The sequence below is a fragment of the Phalangium opilio genome, unplaced genomic scaffold (assembly GCF_054372755.1).
Source record: "Phalangium opilio isolate 3A_F unplaced genomic scaffold, DU_Popi_V2 ptg000092l_1, whole genome shotgun sequence".
NCBI lineage: Eukaryota > Metazoa > Arthropoda > Arachnida > Opiliones > Phalangiidae > Phalangium > Phalangium opilio.
The window spans coordinates 2,800,213-2,823,196 of record NW_028324197.1 but is presented as its reverse complement, the minus strand read 5'-3'; the positions used below and the strand labels follow the sequence as shown (position 1 = coordinate 2,823,196).

The following is a 22,984-nucleotide window of genomic DNA, read 5'->3' as shown; positions in this document are numbered from 1 at the left end:
ATTTCAGTAAATTAACAAAATTATCTCATGGGAACTTTTGCCCTATTATTTTAATTTTTCAAAATTACATAGCTACGAAATCTAGTTCAAGTAACATAACAGCGAGGCTCCGACGAGAATCGAACTCATGATCTCCTGTTTATTAGACAGGCGCTTTAACCACTAAGCCACGGAGCCCTTTGCTTTGAAGCGACATGAATGCTGAATATTCCAGTAATTTAACTAAATTAACTCATCGGAATTTTTACCCTATTGTTTTAATTTTTCAAAATTTAATAGCTACGAAATCTAGGTCAAGTAATATAACAGCGAGGCTCCGACTAGAATCGAACTCATGATCTCCTGTTTACAAGACAGGCGCTTTAACCACTAAGCCACGGAGCCCTTGCTTTGAAGCGACATGAATGCTGAATATTCCAGTAATTTAACTAAATTAACTCCTCGGAATTTTTACCCTATTGTTTTAATTTTTCAAAATTTAATAGCTACGAAATCTAGGTCAAGTAACATAACAGCAAGGCTCCGACGAGAATCGAACTCATGATCTCCTGTTTACTAGACAGGCGCTTTAACCACTAAGCCACGGAGCCCTGGCTTTGAAGCGATATGAATGCTGAATATTTCAGTAAATTAACTAAATTATTTCATGGGAACTTTTACATTATTATTTGCATATATGCATATCTAAATCAACTATTATTTTTAATTTTTCAAAATTTAATAGCTTCGAAATCTAGTTCAAGTAATATAACAGCAAGGCTCCGACGAGAATCGAACACATGATCTCCTGTTTACAAGACTGGCGCTTTAACCACTAAGCCACGGAGCCCTTGCTTTGAAGCGATATGAATGCAGAATATTTCAGTAAATTAACTAAATTATCTCATGGGAACTTTTGCCCTATTATTTTAATTTTTCAAAATTATATAGCTACGAAATCTAGTTCAAGTAACATAACAGCGATTCTCCGACGAGAATCGAACTCATAATCTCCTGTTTACTAGACAAGCGCTTTAACCACTAAGCCACGGAGCCCTTGCTTTGAAGCGATATGAATGCTGAATATTTCAGTAAATTAACTAAATTATTTCATGGGAACTTTTACACTATTGTTTGCATATATGCATGTCTAAATCAACTATTATTTTTAATTTTTCAAAATTTAATAGCTTCGAAATCTAGTTCAAGTAATATAACAGCATGGCTCCGACGAGAATCGAACACATGATCTCCTGTTTACACGACTGGCGTTTTAACCACTAAGCCACGGAGCCCTTGCTTTGAAGCGACATGAATGCTGAATATTCCAGTAATTTAACTAAATTAACTCATCGGAATTTTTACCCTAATGTTTTAATTTTTCAAAATTTAATAGCTACGAAATCTAGTTCAAGTAACATAACAGCGAGGCTCCGACGAGAATCGAACTCATGATCTCCTGTTTACAAGACAGGCGCTTTAACCACTAAGCCACGGAGCCCTTGCTTTGAAGCGACATGAATGCTAAATATTCCAGTAATTTAACTAAATTAACTCCTCGGAATTTTTACCCTATTGTTTTAATTTTTCAAAATTTAATAGCTACGAAATCTAGGTCAAGTAACATAACAGCAAGGCTCCGACGAGAATCGAACTCATGATCTCCTGTTTACTAGACAGGCGCTTTAACCACTAAGCCACGGAGCCCTGGCTTTGAAGCGACATGAATGCTGAATATTCCAGTAATTTAACTAAATTAACTCCTCGGAATTTTTACCCTATTGTTTTAATTTTTCAAAATTTAATAGCTACGAAATCTAGGTCAAGTAACATAACAGCAAGGCTCCGACGAGAATCGAACTCATGATCTCCTGTTTACTAGACAGGCGCTTTAACCACTAAGCCACGGAGCCCTGGCTTTGAAGCGATATGAATGCTGAATATTTCAGTAAATTAACTAAATTATCTCATGGGAACTTTTGCCCTATTATTTTAATTTTTCAAAATTATATAGCTACGAAATCTAGTTCAAGTAACATAACAGCGATTCTCCGACGAGAATCGAACTCATAATCTCCTGTTTACTAGACAAGCGCTTTAACCACTAAGCCACGGAGCCCTTGCTTTGAAGCGATATGAATGCTGAATATTTCAGTAAATTAACTAAATTATTTCATGGGAACTTTTACACTATTGTTTGCATATATGCATGTCTAAATCAACTATTATTTTTAATTTTTCAAAATTTAATAGCTTCGAAATCTAGTTCAAGTAATATAACAGCATGGCTCCGACGAGAATCGAACACATGATCTCCTGTTTACACGACTGGCGCTTTAACCACTAAGCAACGGAGCCCTTGCTTTGAAGCGACATGAATGCTGAATATTCCAGTAATTTAACTAAATTAACTCATCGGAATTTTTACCCTAATGTTTTAATTTTTCAAAATTTAATAGCTACGAAATCTAGTTCAAGTAACATAACAGCGAGGCTCCGACGAGAATCGAACTCATGATCTCCTGTTTACAAGACAGGCGCTTTAACCACTAAGCCACGGAGCCCTTGCTTTGAAGCGACATGAATGCTAAATATTCCAGTAATTTAACTAAATTAACTCCTCGGAATTTTTACCCTATTGTTTTAATTTTTCAAAATTTAATAGCTACGAAATCTAGGTCAAGTAACATAACAGCAAGGCTCCGACGAGAATCGAACTCATGATCTCCTGTTTACTAGACAGGCGCTTTAACCACTAAGCCACGGAGCCCTGGCTTTGAAGCGATATGAATGCTGAATATTTTAGTAAATTAACTAAATTATTTCATGGGAACTTTTACACTATTGTTTGCATATATGCATATCTAAATCAACTATTATTTTTAAATTTTCAAAATTTAATAGCTTCGAAATCTAGTTCAAGTAATATAACAGCAAGGCTCCGACGAGAATCGAACACATGATCTCCTGTTTACAAGACTGGCGCTTTAACCACTAAGCCACGGAGCCCTTGCTTTGAAGCGATATGAATGCAGCATATTTCAGTAAATTAACAAAATTATCTCATTGGAACTTTTGCCCTATTATTTTAATTTTTCAAAATTATATAGCTACGAAATCTAGTTCAAGTAACATAACAGCGAGGCTCCGACGAGAATCGAACTCATGATCTCCTGTTTACTAGACAGGCGCTTTAACAACTAAGCCACGGAGCCCTTGCTTTGAAACGACATGAATGCTGAATATTCCAGTAATTTAACTAAATTAACTCCTCGGAATTTTTACCTTATTGTTTTAATTTTTCAAAATTTAATAGCTACGAAATCTAGGTCAAGTAACATAACAGCAAGGCTCCGACGAGAATAGAACTCATGATCTCCTGTTTACTAGACAGGCGCTTTAACCATTAAGCCACGGAGCCCTTGCTTTGAAGTGATATGAATGCTGAATATTTCAGTAAGAATACTAAATTATCTCATGGGAACTATTACACTATTGTTTGCATATATGCATATCTAAATCAACTATTATTTTTAATTTTTCAAAATTTAATAGCTTCGAAATCTAGTTCAAGTAATATAACAGCAAGGCTCCGACGAGAATCGAACACATGAACTCCTGTTTACAAGACTGGCGCTTTAACCACTAAGCCACGGAGCCCTTGCTTTGAAGCGATATGAATGCAGAATATTTCAGTAAATTAACAAAATTATCTCATGGGAACTTTTGCCCTATTATTTTAATTTTTCAAAATTACATAGCTACGAAATCTAGTTCAAGTAACATAACAGCGAGGCTCCGACGAGAATCGAACTCATGATCTCCTGTTTATTAGACAGGCGCTTTACCCACTAAGCCACGGAGCCCTTTGCTTTGAAGCGACATGAATGCTGAATATTCCAGTAATTTAACTAAATTAACTCATCGGAATTTTTACCCTATTGTTTTAATTTTTCAAAATTTAATAGCTACGAAATCTAGGTCAAGTAATATAACAGCGAGGCTCCGACTAGAATCGAACTCATGATCTCCTGTTTACAAGACAGGCGCTTTCACCACTAAGCCACGGAGCCCTTGCTTTGAAGCGACATGAATGCTGAATATTCCAGTAATTTAACTAAATTAACTCCTCGGAATTTTTACCCTATTGTTTTAATTTTTCAAAATTTAATAGCTACGAAATCTAGGTCAAGTAACATAACAGCAAGGCTCCGACGAGAATCGAACTCATGATCTCCTGTTTACTAGACAGGCGCTTTAACCACTAAGCCACGGAGCCCTGGCTTTGAAGCGATATGAATGCTGAATATTTCAGTAAATTAACTAAATTATTTCATGGGAACTTTTACACTATTGTTTGCATATATGCATATCTAAATCAACTATTATTTTTAAATTTTCAAAAGTTTAATAGCTTCGAAATCTAGTTCAAGTAATATAACAGCAAGGCTCCGATGAGAATCGAACACATGATCTCCTGTTTACAAGACTGGCGCTTTAACCACTAAGCCACGGAGCCCTTGCTTTGAAGCGATATGAATGCAGAATATTTCAGTAAATTAACTAAATTATCTCATAGGAACTTTTGCCCTATTATTTTAATTTTTCAAAATTATATAGCTACGAAATCTAGTTCAAGTAACATAACAGCGAGGCTCCGACGAGAATCGAACTCATGATCTCCTGTTTACAAGACAGGCGCTTTAACCACTAAGCCACGGAGCCCTTGCTTTGAAGCGACATGAATGTTGAATATTCCAGTAATTTATCTAAATTAACTCATCGGAATTTTTACCCTATTGTTTCAATTTTACAAAATTTAATAGCTACGAAATCTAGGTCAAGTAACATAACAGCAAGGTTCCGACGAGAATCGAACTCATGATCTTCTGTTTACTAGACAGGCGCTTTAACCACTAAGCCACGGAGCCCTTGCTTTGAAGCGATATGAATGCTGAATATTTCAGTAAATTAACTAAATTATCTCATGGGAACTTTTACACTATTGTTTGCATATATGCATATCTAAATCAACTATAATTTTTAACTTTTCAAAATTTAATAGCTTCGAAATTTAGTTCAAGTAATATAAAAGCTAGGCTCCGACGAGAATCGAACACATGATCTCCTGTTTACATGACTGGCGCTTTAACCACTAAGCCACGGAGCCCTTGGTTTGAAGCGATATGAATGCAGAATATTTCAGTAAATTAACTAAATTATCTCATGGGAACTTTTGCCCTATTATTTTAATTTTTCAAAATTATATAGCTACGAAATCTAGTTCAAGTAACATAACAGCGAGGCTCCGACGAGAATCGAACTCATGATCTCCTGTTTACTTGACAGGCGCTTTAACCACTAAGCCACGGAGCCCTTGCTATGAAGCGACATGAACACTGAATATTCCAGTAATTTAACTAAATTAACTCCTCGGAATTTTTACCCTATTGTTTTAATTTTTCAAAATTTAATAGCTACGAAATCTAGGTCAAGTAACATAACAGCAAGGCTCCGACGAGAATCGAACTCATGATCTCCTGTTTACTAGACAGGCGCTTTAACCACTAAGCCACGGAGCCCTGGCTTTGAAGCGATATGAATGCTGAATATTTCAGTAAATTAACTAAATTATTTCATGGGAACTTTTACACTATTGTTTGCATATATGCATATCTAAATCAACTATTATTTTTAAATTTTCAAAGTTTAATAGCTTCGAAATCTAGTTCAAGTAATATAACAGCAAGGCTCCGATGAGAATCGAACACATGATCTCCTGTTTACAAGACTGGCGCTTTAACCACTAAGCCACGGAGCCCTTGCTTTGAAGCGATATGAATGCAGAATATTTCAGTAAATTAACTAAATTATCTCATAGGAACTTTTGCCCTATTATTTTAATTTTTCAAAATTATATAGCTACGAAATCTAGTTCAAGTAACATAACAGCGAGGCTCCGACGAGAATCGAACTCATGATCTCCTGTTTACAAGACAGGCGCTTTAACCACTAAGCCACGGAGCCCTTGCTTTGAAGCGACATGAATGTTGAATATTCCAGTAATTTATCTAAATTAACTCATCGGAATTTTTACCCTATTGTTTCAATTTTACAAAATTTAATAGCTACGAAATCTAGGTCAAGTAACATAACAGCAAGGTTCCGACGAGAATCGAACTCATGATCTTCTGTTTACTAGACAGGCGCTTTAACCACTAAGCCACGGAGCCCTTGCTTTGAAGCGATATGAATGCTGAATATTTCAGTAAATTAACTAAATTATCTCATGGGAACTTTTACACTATTGTTTGCATATATGCATATCTAAATCAACTATAATTTTTAACTTTTCAAAATTTAATAGCTTCGAAATTTAGATCAAGTAATATAAAAGCTAGGCTCCGACGAGAATCGAACACATGATCTCCTGTTTACATGACTGGCGCTTTAACCACTAAGCCACGGAGCCCTTGGTTTGAAGCGATATGAATGCAGAATATTTCAGTAAATTAACTAAATTATCTCATGGGAACTTTTGCCCTATTATTTTAATTTTTCAAAATTATATAGCTACGAAATCTAGTTCAAGTAACATAACAGCGAGGCTCCGACGAGAATCGAACTCATGATCTCCTGTTTACTTGACAGGCGCTTTAACCACTAAGCCACGGAGCCCTTGCTATGAAGCGACATGAACACTGAATATTCCAGTAATTTAACTAAATTAACTCCTCGGAATTTTTACCCTATTGTTTTAATTTTTCAAAATTTAATAGCTACGAAATCTAGGTCAAGTAACATAACAGCAATTTTCCGACGAGAATCGAACTCATGATCTCCTTTTTACTAGACAGGCGCTTTAACCACTAAGCCACGGAGCCCTTGCTTTGAAGCGACATGAATGCTGAATATTCCAGTAATTTAATTAAATTAACTCATCGGAATTTTTACCCTATTGTTTTAATTTTTCAAAATTTAATAGCTACGAAATCTAGGTCAAGTAACATAACAGCAAGGCTCCGACGAGTATCGAACTCATGATCTCCTGTTTACTATACAGGCGCTTTAACCACTAAGCCACGGAGCCCTTGCTTTGAAGCGATATGAATGCTGAATATTCCAGTAATTTAACTAAATTAACTCATCGGAATTTTTACCCTATTGTTTCAATTTTTCAAAATTTAATAGCTACGAAATCTAGGTCAAGTAACATAACAGCCAGGCTCCGACGAGAATCGAACTCATGATCTCCTGTTTACTAGACAGGCGCATTAACCCTTAAGCCACGGAGCCCTTGCTTTGAAGCGATATGAATGCTGAATATTTCAGTAAATTAACTAAATTATCACATCGGAACTTATACACTATTGTTTGCTTTTATGCATATCTAAATCAACTATTATTTTTAATTTTTCAAAATTTAATAGCTTCGAAATCTAGATCAAGTAATATAACAGCAAGGCTCCGTAGAGAATCGAACACATGATCTCCTGTTTACAAGACTGGCGCTTTAACCACTAAACCACGGAGCCCTTGCTTTGAAGCGATATGAATGCAGAATATTTCAGTAAATTAACTAAATTATCTCATGGGAACTTTTACACTATTGTTTGCATATATGCATATCTAAATCAACTATTATTTTTAATTTTTAAAAATTTAATAGCTTCGAAATCTAGTTCAACTAATATAACAGCAAGGCTCCGACGAGAATCGAACACATGATCTCCTGTTTACAAGACTGGCGCTTTAACCACTAAGCCACGGAACCCTTGCTTTGAAGCGATATGAATGCAAGATATTTCAGTAAATTAACTAAATTATCTCTTGGGAACTTTTGCCCTATTATTTTAATTTTTCAAAATTATATAGCGACGAAATCTAGTTCAAGTAACATAACAGCGAGGCTCCGACGAGAATCGAACTCATGATCTCGTGTTTACTAGACAGGAGCTTTAACCACTAAGCCATGGACCCTTGCTTTGAAGCGACATGAATGCTGAATATTCCAGTAATTTAACTAAATTAACTCATCGGAATTTTTACCCTATTGTTTTAATTTTTCAAAATTTAATAGCTACGAAATCTAGGTCAAGTAACATAACAGCCAGGCTCCGACGAGAATCGAACTCATGCTCTCTTGTTTACTAGACAGGCGCATTAACCACTAAGCCACGGAGCCCTTGCTTTGAAGCGATATGAATGCTGAATATTTCCGTAAATTAACTAAATTATCACATCGGAACTTTTACACTATTGTTTGCTTATATGCATATCTAAATCAACTATTATTTTTAATTTTTCAAAATTTAATAGCTTTGAAATCTAGTTCAAGTAATATAACAGCAAGGCTCCGACGAGAATCGAACACATGATCGCCTGTTTACAAGACTGGCGTTTTAACCACTAAGCCACGGAGCCCTTGCTTTGAAGCGATATGAATGCAGAATATTTCAGTAAATTAACTAAATTATCTCTTGGAACTTTTACACTATTGTTTGCATATATGCATATCTAAATCAACAATTATTTTTATTTTTTCAAAATTTAATAGCTTCGAAATCTAGTTCAACTAATATAACAGCAAGGCTCCGACGAGAATCGAACACATGATCTCCTGTTTACAAGACTGGCGCTTTAACCACTAAGCCACGGAACCCTTGCTTTGAAGCGATATGAATGCAGGATATTTCAGTAAATTAACTAAATTATCTCTTGGGAACTTTTGCCCTATTATTTTAATTTTTCAAAATTATATAGCTACGAAATCTAGTTCAAGTAACATAACAGCGAGGCTCCGACGAGAATCGAACTCATGATCTCCTGTTTACTAGACAGGAGCTTTAACCACTAAGCCATGGACCCTTGCTTTGAAGCGACATGAATGCTGAATATTCCAGTAATTTAACTAAATTAACTCATCGGAATTTGTACCCTATTGTTTTAATTTTTCAAAATTTAATAGCTACGAAATCTAGGTCAAGTAACATAACAGCCAGGCTCCGACGAGAATCGAACTCATGCTCTCTTGTTTACTAGACAGGCGCATTAACCACTAAGCCACGGAGCCCTTGCTTTGAAGCGATATGAATGCTGAATATTTCCGTAAATTAACTAAATTATCACATCGGAACTTTTACACTATTGTTTGCTTATATGCATATCTAAATCAACTAAAATTTTTAATTTTTCAAAATTTAATAGCTTTGAAATCTAGTTCAAGTAATATAACAGCAAGGCTCCGACGAGAATCGAACACATGATCGCCTGTTTACAAGACTGGCGTTTTAACCACTAAGCCACGGAGCCCTTGCTTTGAAGCGATATGAATGCAGAATATTTCAGTAAATTAACTAAATTATCTCTTGGAACTTTTACACTATTGTTTGCATATATGCATATCTAAATCAACAATTATTTTTATTTTTTCAAAATTTAATAGCTTCGAAATCTAGTTCAACTAATATAACAAAAAGGCTCCGACGAGAATCGAACACATGATCTCCTGTTTACAAGACTGGCGCTTTAACCACTAAGCCACGGAACCCTTGCTTTGAAGCTATATGAATGCAGGATATTTCAGTAAATTAACTAAATTATCTCTTGGGAACTTTTGCCCTATTATTTTAATTTTTCAAAATTATATAGCTACGAAATCTAGTTCAAGTAACATAACAGCGAGGCTCCGACGAGAATCGAACTCATGATCTCCTGTTTACTAGACAGGAGCTTTAACCACTAAGCCATGGACCCTTGCCTTGAAGCGACATGAATGCTGAATATTCCAGTAATTTAACTAAATTAACTCATCGGAATTTGTACCCTATTGTTTTAATTTTTCAAAATTTAATAGCTACGAAATCTAGGTCAAGTAACATAACAGCCAGGCTCCGACGAGAATCGAGCTCATGCTCTCTTGTTTACTAGACATTCGCATTAACCACTAAGCCACGGAGCCCTTGCTTTGAAGCGATATGAATGCTGAATATTTCCGTAAATTAACTAAATTATCACATCGGAACTTTTACACTATTGTTTGCTTATATGCATATCTAAATAAACTATTATTTTTAATTTTTCAAAATTTAATAGCTTCGAAATCTAGTTCAAGTAATATAACAGCGAGGCTCCGACGAGAATCGAACTCATGATCTCCTGTTTACAAGACAGGCGCTTTAACCACTAAGCCACGGAGCCCTTGGTTTGAAGCGATATGAATGCAGAATATTTCAGTAAATTAACTAAATTATCTCATGGGAACTTTTGCCCTATTATTTTAATTTTTCAAAATTTTATAGCTACGAAATCTAGATCTGGTAACATTACAGCAAGGCTCCGACGAGAATCGAACTCATGATCTCCTGTTTACTAGACAGCCGCATTAACCCTTAAGCCACGGAGCCCTTGCTTTGAAGCGATAAGAATGCTGAATATTTCCATAAATTAACTAAATTATCACATCGGAACTTTTACACTATTGTTTGCTTATATGCATATCTAAATCAACTAAAATTTTTAATTTTTCAAAATTTAATAGCTTTGAAATCTAGTTCAAGTAATATAACAGCAAGGCTCCGACGAGAATCGAACACATGATCGCCTGTTTACAAGACTGGCGTTTTAACCACTAAGCCACGGAGCCCTTGCTTTGAAGCGATATGAATGCAGAATATTTCAGTAAATTAACTAAATTATCTCTTGGAACTTTTACACTATTGTTTGCATATATGCATATCTAAATCAACAATTATTTTTATTTTTTCAAAATTTAATAGCTTCGAAATCTAGTTCAACTAATATAACAGCAAGGCTCCGACGAGAATCGAACACATGATCTCCTGTTTACAAGACTGGCGCTTTAACCACTAAGCCACGGAACCCTTGCTTTGAAGCGATATGAATGCAGGATATTTCAGTAAATTAACTAAATTATCTCTTGGGAACTTTTGCCCTATTATTTTAATTTTTCAAAATTATATAGCGACGAAATCTAGTTCAAGTAACATAACAGCGAGGCTCCGACGAGAATCGAACTCATGATCTCGTGTTTACTAGACAGGAGCTTTAACCACTAAGCCATGGACCCTTGCTTTGAAGCGACATGAATGCTGAATATTCCAGTAATTTAACTAAATTAACTCATCGGAATTTTTACCCTATTGTTTTAATTTTTCAAAATTTAATAGCTACGAAATCTAGGTCAAGTAACATAACAGCCAGGCTCCGACGAGAATCGAACTCATGCTCTCTTGTTTACTAGACAGGCGCATTAACCACTAAGCCACGGAGCCCTTGCTTTGAAGCGATATGAATGCTGAATATTTCCGTAAATTAACTAAATTATCACATCGGAACTTTTACACTATTGTTTGCTTATATGCATATCTAAATCAACTAAAATTTTTAATTTTTCAAAATTTAATAGCTTTGAAATCTAGTTCAAGTAATATAACAGCAAGGCTCCGACGAGAATCGAACACATGATCGCCTGTTTACAAGACTGGCGTTTTAACCACTAAGCCACGGAGCCCTTGCTTTGAAGCGATATGAATGCAGAATATTTCAGTAAATTAACTAAATTATCTCTTGGAACTTTTACACTATTGTTTGCATATATGCATATCTAAATCAACAATTATTTTTATTTTTTCAAAATTTAATAGCTTCGAAATCTAGTTCAACTAATATAACAGCAAGGCTCCGACGAGAATCGAACACATGATCTCCTGTTTACAAGACTGGCGCTTTAACCACTAAGCCACGGAACCCTTGCTTTGAAGCGATATGAATGCAGGATATTTCAGTAAATTAACTAAATTATCTCTTGGGAACTTTTGCCCTATTATTTTAATTTTTCAAAATTATATAGCTACGAAATCTAGTTCAAGTAACATAACAGCGAGGCTCCGACGAGAATCGAACTCATGATCTCCTGTTTACTAGACAGGAGCTTTAACCACTAAGCCATGGACCCTTGCTTTGAAGCGACATGAATGCTGAATATTCCAGTAATTTAACTAAATTAACTCATCGGAATTTGTACCCTATTGTTTTAATTTTTCAAAATTTAATAGCTACGAAATCTAGGTCAAGTAACATAACAGCCAGGCTCCGACGAGAATCGAACTCATGCTCTCTTGTTTACTAGACAGGCGCATTAACCACTAAGCCACGGAGCCCTTGCTTTGAAGCGATATGAATGCTGAATATTTCCGTAAATTAACTAAATTATCACATCGGAACTTTTACACTATTGTTTGCTTATATGCATATCTAAATAAACTATTATTTTTAATTTTTCAAAATTTAATAGCTTCGAAATCTAGTTCAAGTAATATAACAGCGAGGCTCCGACGAGAATCGAACTCATGATCTCCTGTTCACAAGACAGGCACTTTAACCACTAAGCCACGGAGCCCTTGCTTTGAAGCGATATGAATGCAGAATATTTCAGTAAATTAACTAAATTATCTCATGGAAACTTTTACACTATTGTTTGCATATATGCACATCTAAATAAACTATTATTTTTAATTTTTCAAAATTTAATAGCTTCGAAATCTAGTTCAAGTAATATAACAGCGAGGCTCCGACGAGAATCGAACTCATGATCTACTGTTTACAAGACAGGCGCTTTAACCACTAAGCCACGGAACCCTTGGTTTGAAGCGATATGAATGCAGAATATTTCAGTAAATTAACTAAATTATCTCATGTGAACTTTTGCCCTATTATTTTAATTTTTCAAAATTTTATAGCTACGAAATCTAGATCAGGTAACATAACAGCAAGGCTCCGACGAGAATAGGACTCATGATCTCCTGTTCACTAGACAGGCGCTTTAACCACTAAGCCACGGAGCCCTTGCTTTGAAGCGATATGAATGCTGAATATTTCAGTAAATTAACTAAATTATCTCATGGGAACTTTCACACTATTGTTTGCATATATGCATATCTAAATCAACTAAAATTTTTAATTTTTCAAAATTTAATAGCTTTGTAATCTAGTTCAAGTAATATAACAGCAAGGCTCCGACGAGAATCGAACACATGATCGCCTGTTTACAAGACTGGCGTTTTAACCACTAAGCCACGGAGCCCTTGCTTTGAAGCGATATGAATGCAGAATATTTCAGTAAATTAACTAAATTATCTCTTGGAAATTTTACACTATTTTTTGCATATATGCATATCTAAATCAACAATTATTTTTATTTTTTCAAAATTTAATAGCTTCGAAATCTAGTTCAACTAATATAACAGCAAGGCTCCGACGAGAATCGAACACATGATCTCCTGTTTACAAGACTGGCGCTTTAACCACTAAGCCACGGAACCCTTGCTTTGAAGCGATATGAATGCAGGATATTTCAGTAAATTAACTAAATTATATCTTGGGAACCTTTGCCCTATTGTTTTAATTTTTCAAAATTTAATAGCTACGAAATCTAGGTCAAGTAACATAACAGCCAGGCTCCGACGAGAATCGAACTCATGATCTCCTGTTTTCTAGACAGGCGCATTAACCACTAAGCCACGGAGCCCTTGCTTTGAAGCGATATGAATGCTGAATATTTCAGTAAATTAACTAAATTATCACATCGGAGCTTTTACACTATTGTTTGCTTATATGCATATCTAAATCAACTATTATTTTTAATTTTTTCAAAATTTAATAGCTTCGAAATCTAGTTCAACTAATATAACAGCAAGGCTCCGACGAGAATCGAACACATGATCTCCTGTTTACAAGACTGGCGCTTTAACCACTAAGCCACGGAGCCCTTGGTTTGAAGCGATATGAATGCAGAATATTTCAGTAAATTAACTAAATTATCTCTTGGGAACTTTTACCCTATTATTTTAATTTTTCAAAATTATATAGCTACGAAATCTAGTTCAAGTAACATAACAGCGAGGCTCCGACGAGAATCGAACTCATGATCTCCTGTTTACTAGAGAGGAGCTTTAACCACTAAGCCATGGACCCTTGCTTTGAAGCGACATAAATGCTGAATATTCCAGTAATTTAACTAAATTAACTCATCGGAATTTTTACCCTATTGTTTTAATTTTTCAAAATTTAATAGCTACGAAATCTAGGTCAAGTAACATAACAGCCAGGCTCCGACGAGAATCGAACTCATGATCTCCTGTTTACTGGACAGGCGAATTAACCCTTAAGCCACGGAGCCCTTGCTTTGAAGCGATATGAATGCTGAATATTTCAGTAAATTAACTAAATTATCACATCGGAACTTATACACTATTGTTTGCTTATATGCATATCTAAATCAACTATTATTTTTAATTTTTCAAAATTTAATAGCTTCGAAATCTAGTTCAAGAAATATAACAGCGAGGCTCCGACGAGAATCGAACTCATGATCTCCTGTTTACAAGACAGGCGCTTTAACCACTAAGCCACGGAGCCCTTGGTTTGAAGCGATATGAATGCAGAATATTTCAGTAAATTAACTAAATTATCTCTTGGGAACTTTTGCCCTATTATTTTAAGTTTTCAAAATTATATAGCTACGAAATCTAGTTCAAGTAACATAACAGCGAGGCGCCGACGAGAATCGAACTCATGATCGCCTGTTTACTAGACAGGCGCTTTAACCACTAAGCCATGGAGCCCTTGCTTTGAAGCGATATGAATGCTGAATATTTCAGTAAATTAACTAAATTATCTCATGGGAACTTTTACACTATTGTTTGCCTATATGCATATCTAAATCAACTATAATTTTTAATTTTTCAAAATTTAATAGCTTCGAAATCTAGTTCAAGTAATATAACAACAAGGCTCCGACGAGAATCGAACACATGATCTCCTGTTTAGAAGACTGGCACTTTAACCACTAAGCCACGGAGCCCTTGCTTTGAAGCGATATGAATGCAGAATATTTCAGTAAATTAACTAAATTATCTCATGGGAACTTTTACACTATTGTTTGCATATATGCATATCTAAATCAACTATTATTTTTAATTTTTCAAAATTTAATAGCTTCGAAATCTAGCTCAACTAATATAACAGCAAGGCTCCGACGAGAATCGAACACATGATCGCCTGTTTACAAGACTGGCGTTTTAACCACTAAGCCACGGAGCCCTTGCTTTAAAGCGATATGAATGCAGAATATTTCAGTAAATTAACTAAATTATCTCTTGGAACTTTTACACTATTGTTTGCATATATGCATATCTAAATCAACAATTATTTTTTTATTTTTTCAAAATTTAATAGCTTCGAAATCTAGTTCAACTAATATAACAGCAAGGCTCCGACGAGAATCGAACACATGATCTCCTGTTTACAAGACTGGCGCTTTAACCACTAAGCCACGGAACCCTTGCTTTGAAGCGATTTGAATGCAGGATATTTCAGTAAATTAACTAAATTATCTCTTGGGAACTTTTGCCCTATTATTTTAATTTTTCAAAATTATATAGCTACGAAATCTAGTTCAAGTAACATAACAGCAAGGCTCCGACGAGAATCGAACTCATGATCTCCTGTTTACTAGAGAGGAGCTTTAACCACTAAGCCATGGACCCTTGCTTTGAAGCGACATGAATGCTGAATATTCCAGTAATTTAACTAAATTAACTCATCGGAATTTTTACCCTATTGTTTTAATTTTTCAAAATTTAATAGCTACGAAATCTAGGTCAAGTAACATAACAGCCAGGCTCCGACGAGAATCGAACTCATGATCTCCTGTTTACTAGACAGGCGCATTAACTCTTAAGCCACGGAGCCCTTGCTTTGAAGCGATATGAATGCTGAATATTTCAGTAAATTAACTAAATTATCACATCGGAACTTATACACTATTGTTTGCTTATATGCATATCTAAATCAACTATTATTTTTAATTTTTCAAAATTTAATAGCTTCGAAATCTAGTTCAAGAAATATAACAGCGAGGCTCCGACGAGAATCGAACTCATGATCTCCTGTTTACAAGACAGGCGCTTTAACCACTAAGCCACGGAGCCCTTGGTTTGAAGCGATATGAATGCAGAATATTTCAGTAAATTAACTAAATTATCTCATGGGAACTTTTACACTATTGTTTGCATATATGCATATCTAAATCAACTATTATTTTTAATTTTTAAAAATTTAATAGCTTCGAAATCTAGTTCAACTAATATAACAGCAAGGCTCCGACGAGAATCGAACACATGATGTCCTGTTTACAAGACTGGCGCTTTAACCACTAAGCCACGGAGCCCTTGCTTTGAAGCGAAATGAATGCAGAATATTTCAGTAAATTAACTAAATTATCTCATGTGAACTTTTGCCCTATTATTTTAATTTTTCAAAATTTTATAGCTACGAAATCTAGATCAGGTAACATAACAGCAAGGCTCCGACGAGAATCGAACTCATGATCTCCTGTTTACTAGACAGGCGCATTAACCACTAAGCCACGGAGCCCTTGCTTTGAAGCGATATGAATGCTGAATATTTCAGTAAATTAACTAAATTATCACATCGGAACTTTTACACTATTGTTTGCTTATATGCATATCTAAATAAACTATTATTTTTAATTTTTCAAAATTTAATAGCTTCGAAATCTAGTTCAAGTAATATAACAGCGAGGCTCCGACGAGAATCGAACTCATGATCTCCTGTTCACAAGACAGGCACTTTAACCACTAAGCCACGGAGCCCTTGCTTTGAAGCGATATGAATGCAGAATATTTCAGTAAATTAACTAAATTATCTCATGGGAACTTTTACACTATTGTTTGCATATATGCACATCTAAATAAACTATTATTTTTAATTTTTCAAAATTTAATAGCTTCGAAATCTAGTTCAAGTAATATAACAGCGAGGCTCCGACGAGAATCGAACTCATGATCTCCTGTTTACAAGACAGGCGCTTTAACCACTAAGCCACGGAGCCCTTGCTTTGAAGCGAAATGAATGCAGAATATTTCAGTAAATTAACTAAATTATCTCATGTGAACTTTTGCCCTATTATTTTAATTTTTCAAAATTTTATAGCTACGAAATCTAGATCAGGTAACATAACAGCAAGGCTCCGACGAGAATCGAACTCATGATCTCCTGTTTACTAGACAGGCGCATTAACCACTAAGCCACGGAGCCCTTGCTTTGAAGCGATATGAATGCTGAATATTTCAGTAAATTAACTAAATTATCACATCGGAACTTTTACACTATTGTTTGCTTATATGCATATCTAAATAAACTATTATTTTTAATTTTTCAAAATTTAATAGCTTCGAAATCTAGTTCAAGTAATATAACAGCGAGGCTCCGACGAGAATCGAACTCATGATCTCCTGTTCACAAGACAGGCACTTTAACCACTAAGCCACGGAGCCCTTGCTTTGAAGCGATATGAATGCAGAATATTTCAGTAAATTAACTAAATTATCTCATGGGAACTTTTACACTATTGTTTGCATATATGCACATCTAAATAAACTATTATTTTTAATTTTTCAAAATTTAATAGCTTCGAAATCTAGTTCAAGTAATATAACAGCGAGGCTCCGACGAGAATCGAACTCATGATCTCCTGTTTACAAGACAGGCGCTTTAACCACTAAGCCACGGAACCCTTGGTTTTAAGCGTTATGAATGCAGAATATTTCAGTAAATTAACTAAATTATCTCATGTGAACTTTTGCCCTATTATTTTAATTTTTCAAAATTTTATAGCTACGAAATCTAGATCAGGTAACATAACAGCAAGGCTCCGACGAGAATAGAACTCATGATCTCCTGTTCACTAGACAGGCGCTTTAACCACTAAGCCACGGAGCCCTTGCTTTGAAGCGATATGAATGCTGAATATTTCAGTAAATTAACTAAATTATCTCATGGGAACTTTCACACTATTGTTTGCATATATGCATATCTAAATCAACTAAAATTTTTAATTTTTCAAAATTTAATAGCTTCGAAATCTAGCTCAACTAATATAACAGCAAGGCTCCGACGAGAATCGAACACATGATCGCCTGTTTACAAGACTGGCGTTTTAACCACTAAGCCACGGAGCCCTTGCTTTAAAGCGATATGAATGCAGAATATTTCAGTAAATTAACTAAATTATCTCTTGGAACTTTTACACTATTGTTTGCATATATGCATATCTAAATCAACAATTATTTTTATTTTTTCAAAATTTAATAGCTTCGAAATCTAGTTCAACTAATATAACAGCAAGGCTCCGACGAGAATCGAACACATGATCTCCTGTTTACAAGACTGGCGCTTTAACCACTAAGCCACGGAACCCTTGCTTTGAAGCGATTTGAATGCAGGATATTTCAGTAAATTAACTAAATTATCTCTTGGGAACTTTTGCCCTATTATTTTAATTTTTCAAAATTATATAGCTACGAAATCTAGTTCAAGTAACATAACAGCAAGGCTCCGACGAGAATCGAACTCATGATCTCCTGTTTACTAGAGAGGAGCTTTAACCACTAAGCCATGGACCCTTGCTTTGAAGCGACATGAATGCTGAATATTCCAGTAATTTAACTAAATTAACTCATCGGAATTTTTACCCTATTGTTTTAATTTTTCAAAATTTAATAGCTACGAAATCTAGGTCAAGTAACATAACAGCCAGGCTCCGACGAGAATCGAACTCATGATCTCCTGTTTACTAGACAGGCGCATTAACTCTTAAGCCACGGAGCCCTTGCTTTGAAGCGATATGAATGCTGAATATTTCAGTAAATTAACTAAATTATCACATCGGAACTTATACACTATTGTTTGCTTATATGCATATCTAAATCAACTATTATTTTTAATTTTTCAAAATTTAATAGCTTCGAAATCTAGTTCAAGAAATATAACAGCGAGGCTCCGACGAGAATCGAACTCATGATCTCCTGTTTACAAGACAGGCGCTTTAACCACTAAGCCACGGAGCCCTTGGTTTGAAGCGATATGAATGCAGAATATTTCAGTAAATTAACTAAATTATCTCATGGGAACTTTTACACTATTGTTTGCTTATATGCATATCTAAATAAACTATTATTTTTAATTTTTCAAAATTTAATAGCTTCGAAATCTAGTTCAAGTAATATAACAGCGAGGCTCCGACGAGAATCGAACTCATGATCTCCTGTTCACAAGACAGGCACTTTAACCACTAAGCCACGGAGCCCTTGCTTTGAAGCGATATGAATGCAGAATATTTCAGTAAATTAACTAAATTATCTCATGGGAACTTTTACACTATTGTTTGCATATATGCACATCTAAATAAACTATTATTTTTAATTTTTCAAAATTTAATAGCTTCGAAATCTAGTTCAAGTAATATAACAGCGAGGCTCCGACGAGAATCGAACTCATGATCTCCTGTTTACAAGACAGGCGCTTTAACCACTAAGCCACGGAACCCTTGGTTTTAAGCGATATGAATGCAGAATATTTCAGTAAATTAACTAAATTATCTCATGTGAACTTTTGCCCTATTATTTTAATTTTTCAAAATTTTATAGCTACGAAATCTAGATCAGGTAACATAACAGCAAGGCTCCGACGAGAATAGAACTCATGATCTCCTGTTCACTAGACAGGCGCTTTAACCACTAAGCCACGGAGCCCTTGCTTTGAAGCGATATGAATGCTGAATATTTCAGTAAATTAACTAAATTATCTCATGGGAACTTTCACACTATTGTTTGCATATATGCATATCTAAATCAACTAAAATTTTTAATTTTTCAAAATTTAATAGCTTCGAAATCTAGCTCAACTAATATAACAGCAAGGCTCCGACGAGAATCGAACACATGATCGCCTGTTTACAAGACTGGCGTTTTAACCACTAAGCCACGGAGCCCTTGCTTTAAAGCGATATGAATGCAGAATATTTCAGTAAATTAACTAAATTATCTCTTGGAACTTTTACACTATTGTTTGCATATATGCATATCTAAATCAACAATTATTTTTATTTTTTCAAAATTTAATAGCTTCGAAATCTAGTTCAACTAATATAACAGCAAGGCTCCGACGAGAATCGAACACATGATCTCCTGTTTACAAGACTGGCGCTTTAACCACTAAGCCACGGAACCCTTGCTTTGAAGCGATTTGAATGCAGGATATTTCAGTAAATTAACTAAATTATCTCTTGGGAACTTTCGCCCTATTATTTTAATTTTTCAAAATTATATAGCTACGAAATCTAGTTCAAGTAACATAACAGCAAGGCTCCGACGAGAATCGAACTCATGATCTCCTGTTTACTAGAGAGGAGCTTTAACCACTAAGCCATGGACCCTTGCTTTGAAGCGACATGAATGCTGAATATTCCAGTAATTTAACTAAATTAACTCATCGGAATTTTTACCCTATTGTTTTAATTTTTCAAAATTTAATAGCTACGAAATCTAGGTCAAGTAACATAACAGCCAGGCTCCGACGAGAATCGAACTCATGATCTCCTGTTTACTAGACAGGCGCATTAACTCTTAAGCCACGGAGCCCTTGCTTTGAAGCGATATGAATGCTGAATATTTCAGTAAATTAACTAAATTATCACATCGGAACTTATACACTATTGTTTGCTTATATGCATATCTAAATCAACTATTATTTTTAATTTTTCAAAATTTAATAGCTTCGAAATCTAGTTCAAGAAATATAACAGCGAGGCTCCGACGAGAATCGAACTCATGATCTCCTGTTTACAAGACAGGCGCTTTAACCACTAAGCCACGGAGCCCTTGGTTTGAAGCGATATGAATGCAGAATATTTCAGTAAATTAACTAAATTATCTCATGGGAACTTTTACACTATTGTTTGCATATATGCATATCTAAATCAACTATTATTTTTAATTTTTAAAAATTTAATAGCTTCGAAATCTAGTTCAACTAATATAACAGCAAGGCTCCGACGAGAATCGAACACATGATGTCCTGTTTACAAGACTGGCGCTTTAACCACTAAGCCACGGAGCCCTTGCTTTGAAGCGAAATGAATGCAGAATATTTCAGTAAATTAACTAAATTATCTCATGTGAACTTTTGCCCTATTATTTTAATTTTTCAAAATTTTATAGCTACGAAATCTAGATCAGGTAACATAACAGCAAGGCTCCGACGAGAATCGAACTCATGATCTCCTGTTTACTAGACAGGCGCATTAACCACTAAGCCACGGAGCCCTTGCTTTGAAGCGATATGAATGCTGAATATTTCAGTAAATTAACTAAATTATCACATCGGAACTTTTACACTATTGTTTGCTTATATGCATATCTAAATAAACTATTATTTTTAATTTTTCAAAATTTAATAGCTTCGAAATCTAGTTCAAGTAATATAACAGCGAGGCTCCGACGAGAATCGAACTCATGATCTCCTGTTCACAAGACAGGCACTTTAACCACTAAGCCACGGAGCCCTTGCTTTGAAGCGATATGAATGCAGAATATTTCAGTAAATTAACTAAATTATCTCATGGGAACTTTTACACTATTGTTTGCATATATGCACATCTAAATAAACTATTATTTTTAATTTTTCAAAATTTAATAGCTTCGAAATCTAGTTCAAGTAATATAACAGCGAGGCTCCGACGAGAATCGAACTCATGATCTCCTGTTTACAAGACAGGCGCTTTAACCACTAAGCCACGGAACCCTTGGTTTGAAGCGATATGAATGCAGAATATTTCAGTAAATTAACTAAATTATCTCATGTGAACTTTTGCCCTATTATTTTAATTTTTCAAAATTTTATAGCTACGAAATCTAGATCAGGTAACATAACAGCAAGGCTCCGACGAGAATAGAACTCATGATCTCCTGTTCACTAGACAGGCGCTTTAACCACTAAGCCACGGAGCCCTTGCTTTGAAGCGATATGAATGCTGAATATTTCAGTAAATTAACTAAATTATCTCATGGGAACTTTCACACTATTGTTTGCATATATGCATATCTAAATCAACTAAAATTTTTAATTTTTCAAAATTTAATAGCTTTGAAATCTAGTTCAAGTAATATAACAGCAAGGCTCCGACGAGAATCGAACACATGATCGCCTGTTTACAAGACTGGCGTTTTAACCACTAAGCCACGGAGCCCTTGCTTTGAAGCGATATGAATGCAGAATATTTCAGTAAATTAACTAAATTATCTCTTGGAAATTTTACACTATTTTTTGCATATATGCATATCTAAATCAACAATTATTTTTATTTTTTCAAAATTTAATAGCTTCGAAATCTAGTTCAACTAATATAACAGCAAGGCTCCGACGAGAATCGAACACATGATCTCCTGTTTACAAGACTGGCGCTTTAACCACTAAGCCACGGAACCCTTGCTTTGAAGCGATATGAATGCAGGATATTTCAGTAAATTAACTAAATTATATCTTGGGAACCTTTGCCCTATTGTTTTAATTTTTCAAAATTTAATAGCTACGAAATCTAGGTCAAGTAACATAACAGCCAGGCTCCGACGAGAATCGAACTCATGATCTCCTGTTTTCTAGACAGGCGCATTAACCACTAAGCCACGGAGCCCTTGCTTTGAAGCGATATGAATGCTGAATATTTCAGTAAATTAACTAAATTATCACATCGGAGCTTTTACACTATTGTTTGCTTATATGCATATCTAAATCAACTATTATTTTTAGTTTTTTCAAAATTTAATAGCTTCGAAATCTAGTTCAACTAATATAACAGCAAGGCTCCGACGAGAATCGAACACATGATCTCCTGTTTACAAGACTGGCGCTTTAACCACTAAGCCACGGAGCCCTTGGTTTGAAGCGATATGAATGCAGAATATTTCAGTAAATTAACTAAATTATCTCTTGGGAACTTTTGCCCTATTATTTTAATTTTTCAAAATTATATAGCTACGAAATCTAGTTCAAGTAACATAACAGCGAGGCTCCGACGAGAATCGAACTCATGATCTCCTGTTTACTAGAGAGGAGCTTTAAC

The 22,984-nt window shown here is 35.0% G+C and overlaps 35 non-coding genes across 35 annotated transcripts; all 35 read right to left on the bottom strand.

The window, feature by feature from the left end:
• Positions 1–104: 104 nt before the first annotated feature.
• On the bottom strand, positions 105–177 carry TRNAI-AAU (transfer RNA isoleucine (anticodon AAU)). The gene has a single exon. It is a non-coding gene; the product is annotated as a tRNA-Ile (tRNA).
• A 134-nt stretch (positions 178–311) lies between these two features.
• On the bottom strand, positions 312–384 carry TRNAT-UGU (transfer RNA threonine (anticodon UGU)). Its single transcript has one exon. It is a non-coding gene; the product is annotated as a tRNA-Thr (tRNA).
• Positions 385–517: 133 nt separating this feature from the next.
• TRNAT-AGU (transfer RNA threonine (anticodon AGU)) lies at positions 518–590 on the bottom strand. Its single transcript has one exon. It is a non-coding gene; the product is annotated as a tRNA-Thr (tRNA).
• Positions 591–1,407: 817 nt separating this feature from the next.
• Positions 1,408–1,480, bottom strand: TRNAT-UGU (transfer RNA threonine (anticodon UGU)). The gene has a single exon. It is a non-coding gene; the product is annotated as a tRNA-Thr (tRNA).
• A 133-nt stretch (positions 1,481–1,613) lies between these two features.
• On the bottom strand, positions 1,614–1,686 carry TRNAT-AGU (transfer RNA threonine (anticodon AGU)). The gene has a single exon. It is a non-coding gene; the product is annotated as a tRNA-Thr (tRNA).
• A 133-nt stretch (positions 1,687–1,819) lies between these two features.
• Positions 1,820–1,892, bottom strand: TRNAT-AGU (transfer RNA threonine (anticodon AGU)). The gene has a single exon. It is a non-coding gene; the product is annotated as a tRNA-Thr (tRNA).
• Positions 1,893–2,470: 578 nt separating this feature from the next.
• On the bottom strand, positions 2,471–2,543 carry TRNAT-UGU (transfer RNA threonine (anticodon UGU)). Its single transcript has one exon. It is a non-coding gene; the product is annotated as a tRNA-Thr (tRNA).
• Positions 2,544–2,676: 133 nt separating this feature from the next.
• TRNAT-AGU (transfer RNA threonine (anticodon AGU)) lies at positions 2,677–2,749 on the bottom strand. Its single transcript has one exon. It is a non-coding gene; the product is annotated as a tRNA-Thr (tRNA).
• A 372-nt stretch (positions 2,750–3,121) lies between these two features.
• On the bottom strand, positions 3,122–3,194 carry TRNAT-AGU (transfer RNA threonine (anticodon AGU)). The gene has a single exon. It is a non-coding gene; the product is annotated as a tRNA-Thr (tRNA).
• Positions 3,195–3,772: 578 nt separating this feature from the next.
• TRNAI-AAU (transfer RNA isoleucine (anticodon AAU)) lies at positions 3,773–3,845 on the bottom strand. The gene has a single exon. It is a non-coding gene; the product is annotated as a tRNA-Ile (tRNA).
• A 134-nt stretch (positions 3,846–3,979) lies between these two features.
• On the bottom strand, positions 3,980–4,052 carry TRNAT-UGU (transfer RNA threonine (anticodon UGU)). The gene has a single exon. It is a non-coding gene; the product is annotated as a tRNA-Thr (tRNA).
• Positions 4,053–4,185: 133 nt separating this feature from the next.
• On the bottom strand, positions 4,186–4,258 carry TRNAT-AGU (transfer RNA threonine (anticodon AGU)). Its single transcript has one exon. It is a non-coding gene; the product is annotated as a tRNA-Thr (tRNA).
• A 167-nt stretch (positions 4,259–4,425) lies between these two features.
• On the bottom strand, positions 4,426–4,498 carry TRNAT-UGU (transfer RNA threonine (anticodon UGU)). The gene has a single exon. It is a non-coding gene; the product is annotated as a tRNA-Thr (tRNA).
• A 133-nt stretch (positions 4,499–4,631) lies between these two features.
• On the bottom strand, positions 4,632–4,704 carry TRNAT-UGU (transfer RNA threonine (anticodon UGU)). The gene has a single exon. It is a non-coding gene; the product is annotated as a tRNA-Thr (tRNA).
• A 784-nt stretch (positions 4,705–5,488) lies between these two features.
• Positions 5,489–5,561, bottom strand: TRNAT-AGU (transfer RNA threonine (anticodon AGU)). Its single transcript has one exon. It is a non-coding gene; the product is annotated as a tRNA-Thr (tRNA).
• A 166-nt stretch (positions 5,562–5,727) lies between these two features.
• Positions 5,728–5,800, bottom strand: TRNAT-UGU (transfer RNA threonine (anticodon UGU)). The gene has a single exon. It is a non-coding gene; the product is annotated as a tRNA-Thr (tRNA).
• A 133-nt stretch (positions 5,801–5,933) lies between these two features.
• TRNAT-UGU (transfer RNA threonine (anticodon UGU)) lies at positions 5,934–6,006 on the bottom strand. Its single transcript has one exon. It is a non-coding gene; the product is annotated as a tRNA-Thr (tRNA).
• Positions 6,007–10,106: 4,100 nt separating this feature from the next.
• Positions 10,107–10,179, bottom strand: TRNAT-UGU (transfer RNA threonine (anticodon UGU)). Its single transcript has one exon. It is a non-coding gene; the product is annotated as a tRNA-Thr (tRNA).
• Positions 10,180–12,327: 2,148 nt separating this feature from the next.
• Positions 12,328–12,400, bottom strand: TRNAT-UGU (transfer RNA threonine (anticodon UGU)). Its single transcript has one exon. It is a non-coding gene; the product is annotated as a tRNA-Thr (tRNA).
• Positions 12,401–12,566: 166 nt separating this feature from the next.
• TRNAT-UGU (transfer RNA threonine (anticodon UGU)) lies at positions 12,567–12,639 on the bottom strand. Its single transcript has one exon. It is a non-coding gene; the product is annotated as a tRNA-Thr (tRNA).
• Positions 12,640–13,455: 816 nt separating this feature from the next.
• Positions 13,456–13,528, bottom strand: TRNAS-AGA (transfer RNA serine (anticodon AGA)). The gene has a single exon. It is a non-coding gene; the product is annotated as a tRNA-Ser (tRNA).
• Positions 13,529–14,345: 817 nt separating this feature from the next.
• Positions 14,346–14,418, bottom strand: TRNAT-UGU (transfer RNA threonine (anticodon UGU)). Its single transcript has one exon. It is a non-coding gene; the product is annotated as a tRNA-Thr (tRNA).
• Positions 14,419–14,790: 372 nt separating this feature from the next.
• TRNAR-UCU (transfer RNA arginine (anticodon UCU)) lies at positions 14,791–14,863 on the bottom strand. The gene has a single exon. It is a non-coding gene; the product is annotated as a tRNA-Arg (tRNA).
• Positions 14,864–15,919: 1,056 nt separating this feature from the next.
• TRNAT-UGU (transfer RNA threonine (anticodon UGU)) lies at positions 15,920–15,992 on the bottom strand. Its single transcript has one exon. It is a non-coding gene; the product is annotated as a tRNA-Thr (tRNA).
• Positions 15,993–16,603: 611 nt separating this feature from the next.
• Positions 16,604–16,676, bottom strand: TRNAT-UGU (transfer RNA threonine (anticodon UGU)). The gene has a single exon. It is a non-coding gene; the product is annotated as a tRNA-Thr (tRNA).
• A 166-nt stretch (positions 16,677–16,842) lies between these two features.
• On the bottom strand, positions 16,843–16,915 carry TRNAT-UGU (transfer RNA threonine (anticodon UGU)). The gene has a single exon. It is a non-coding gene; the product is annotated as a tRNA-Thr (tRNA).
• Positions 16,916–17,287: 372 nt separating this feature from the next.
• On the bottom strand, positions 17,288–17,360 carry TRNAT-UGU (transfer RNA threonine (anticodon UGU)). Its single transcript has one exon. It is a non-coding gene; the product is annotated as a tRNA-Thr (tRNA).
• Positions 17,361–17,526: 166 nt separating this feature from the next.
• On the bottom strand, positions 17,527–17,599 carry TRNAT-UGU (transfer RNA threonine (anticodon UGU)). Its single transcript has one exon. It is a non-coding gene; the product is annotated as a tRNA-Thr (tRNA).
• A 1,260-nt stretch (positions 17,600–18,859) lies between these two features.
• TRNAT-UGU (transfer RNA threonine (anticodon UGU)) lies at positions 18,860–18,932 on the bottom strand. Its single transcript has one exon. It is a non-coding gene; the product is annotated as a tRNA-Thr (tRNA).
• A 166-nt stretch (positions 18,933–19,098) lies between these two features.
• Positions 19,099–19,171, bottom strand: TRNAT-UGU (transfer RNA threonine (anticodon UGU)). Its single transcript has one exon. It is a non-coding gene; the product is annotated as a tRNA-Thr (tRNA).
• Positions 19,172–19,337: 166 nt separating this feature from the next.
• TRNAT-UGU (transfer RNA threonine (anticodon UGU)) lies at positions 19,338–19,410 on the bottom strand. Its single transcript has one exon. It is a non-coding gene; the product is annotated as a tRNA-Thr (tRNA).
• Positions 19,411–20,670: 1,260 nt separating this feature from the next.
• TRNAT-UGU (transfer RNA threonine (anticodon UGU)) lies at positions 20,671–20,743 on the bottom strand. Its single transcript has one exon. It is a non-coding gene; the product is annotated as a tRNA-Thr (tRNA).
• A 611-nt stretch (positions 20,744–21,354) lies between these two features.
• TRNAT-UGU (transfer RNA threonine (anticodon UGU)) lies at positions 21,355–21,427 on the bottom strand. The gene has a single exon. It is a non-coding gene; the product is annotated as a tRNA-Thr (tRNA).
• Positions 21,428–21,593: 166 nt separating this feature from the next.
• TRNAT-UGU (transfer RNA threonine (anticodon UGU)) lies at positions 21,594–21,666 on the bottom strand. The gene has a single exon. It is a non-coding gene; the product is annotated as a tRNA-Thr (tRNA).
• Positions 21,667–22,482: 816 nt separating this feature from the next.
• On the bottom strand, positions 22,483–22,555 carry TRNAS-AGA (transfer RNA serine (anticodon AGA)). The gene has a single exon. It is a non-coding gene; the product is annotated as a tRNA-Ser (tRNA).
• Positions 22,556–22,984: the final 429 nt, after the last annotated feature.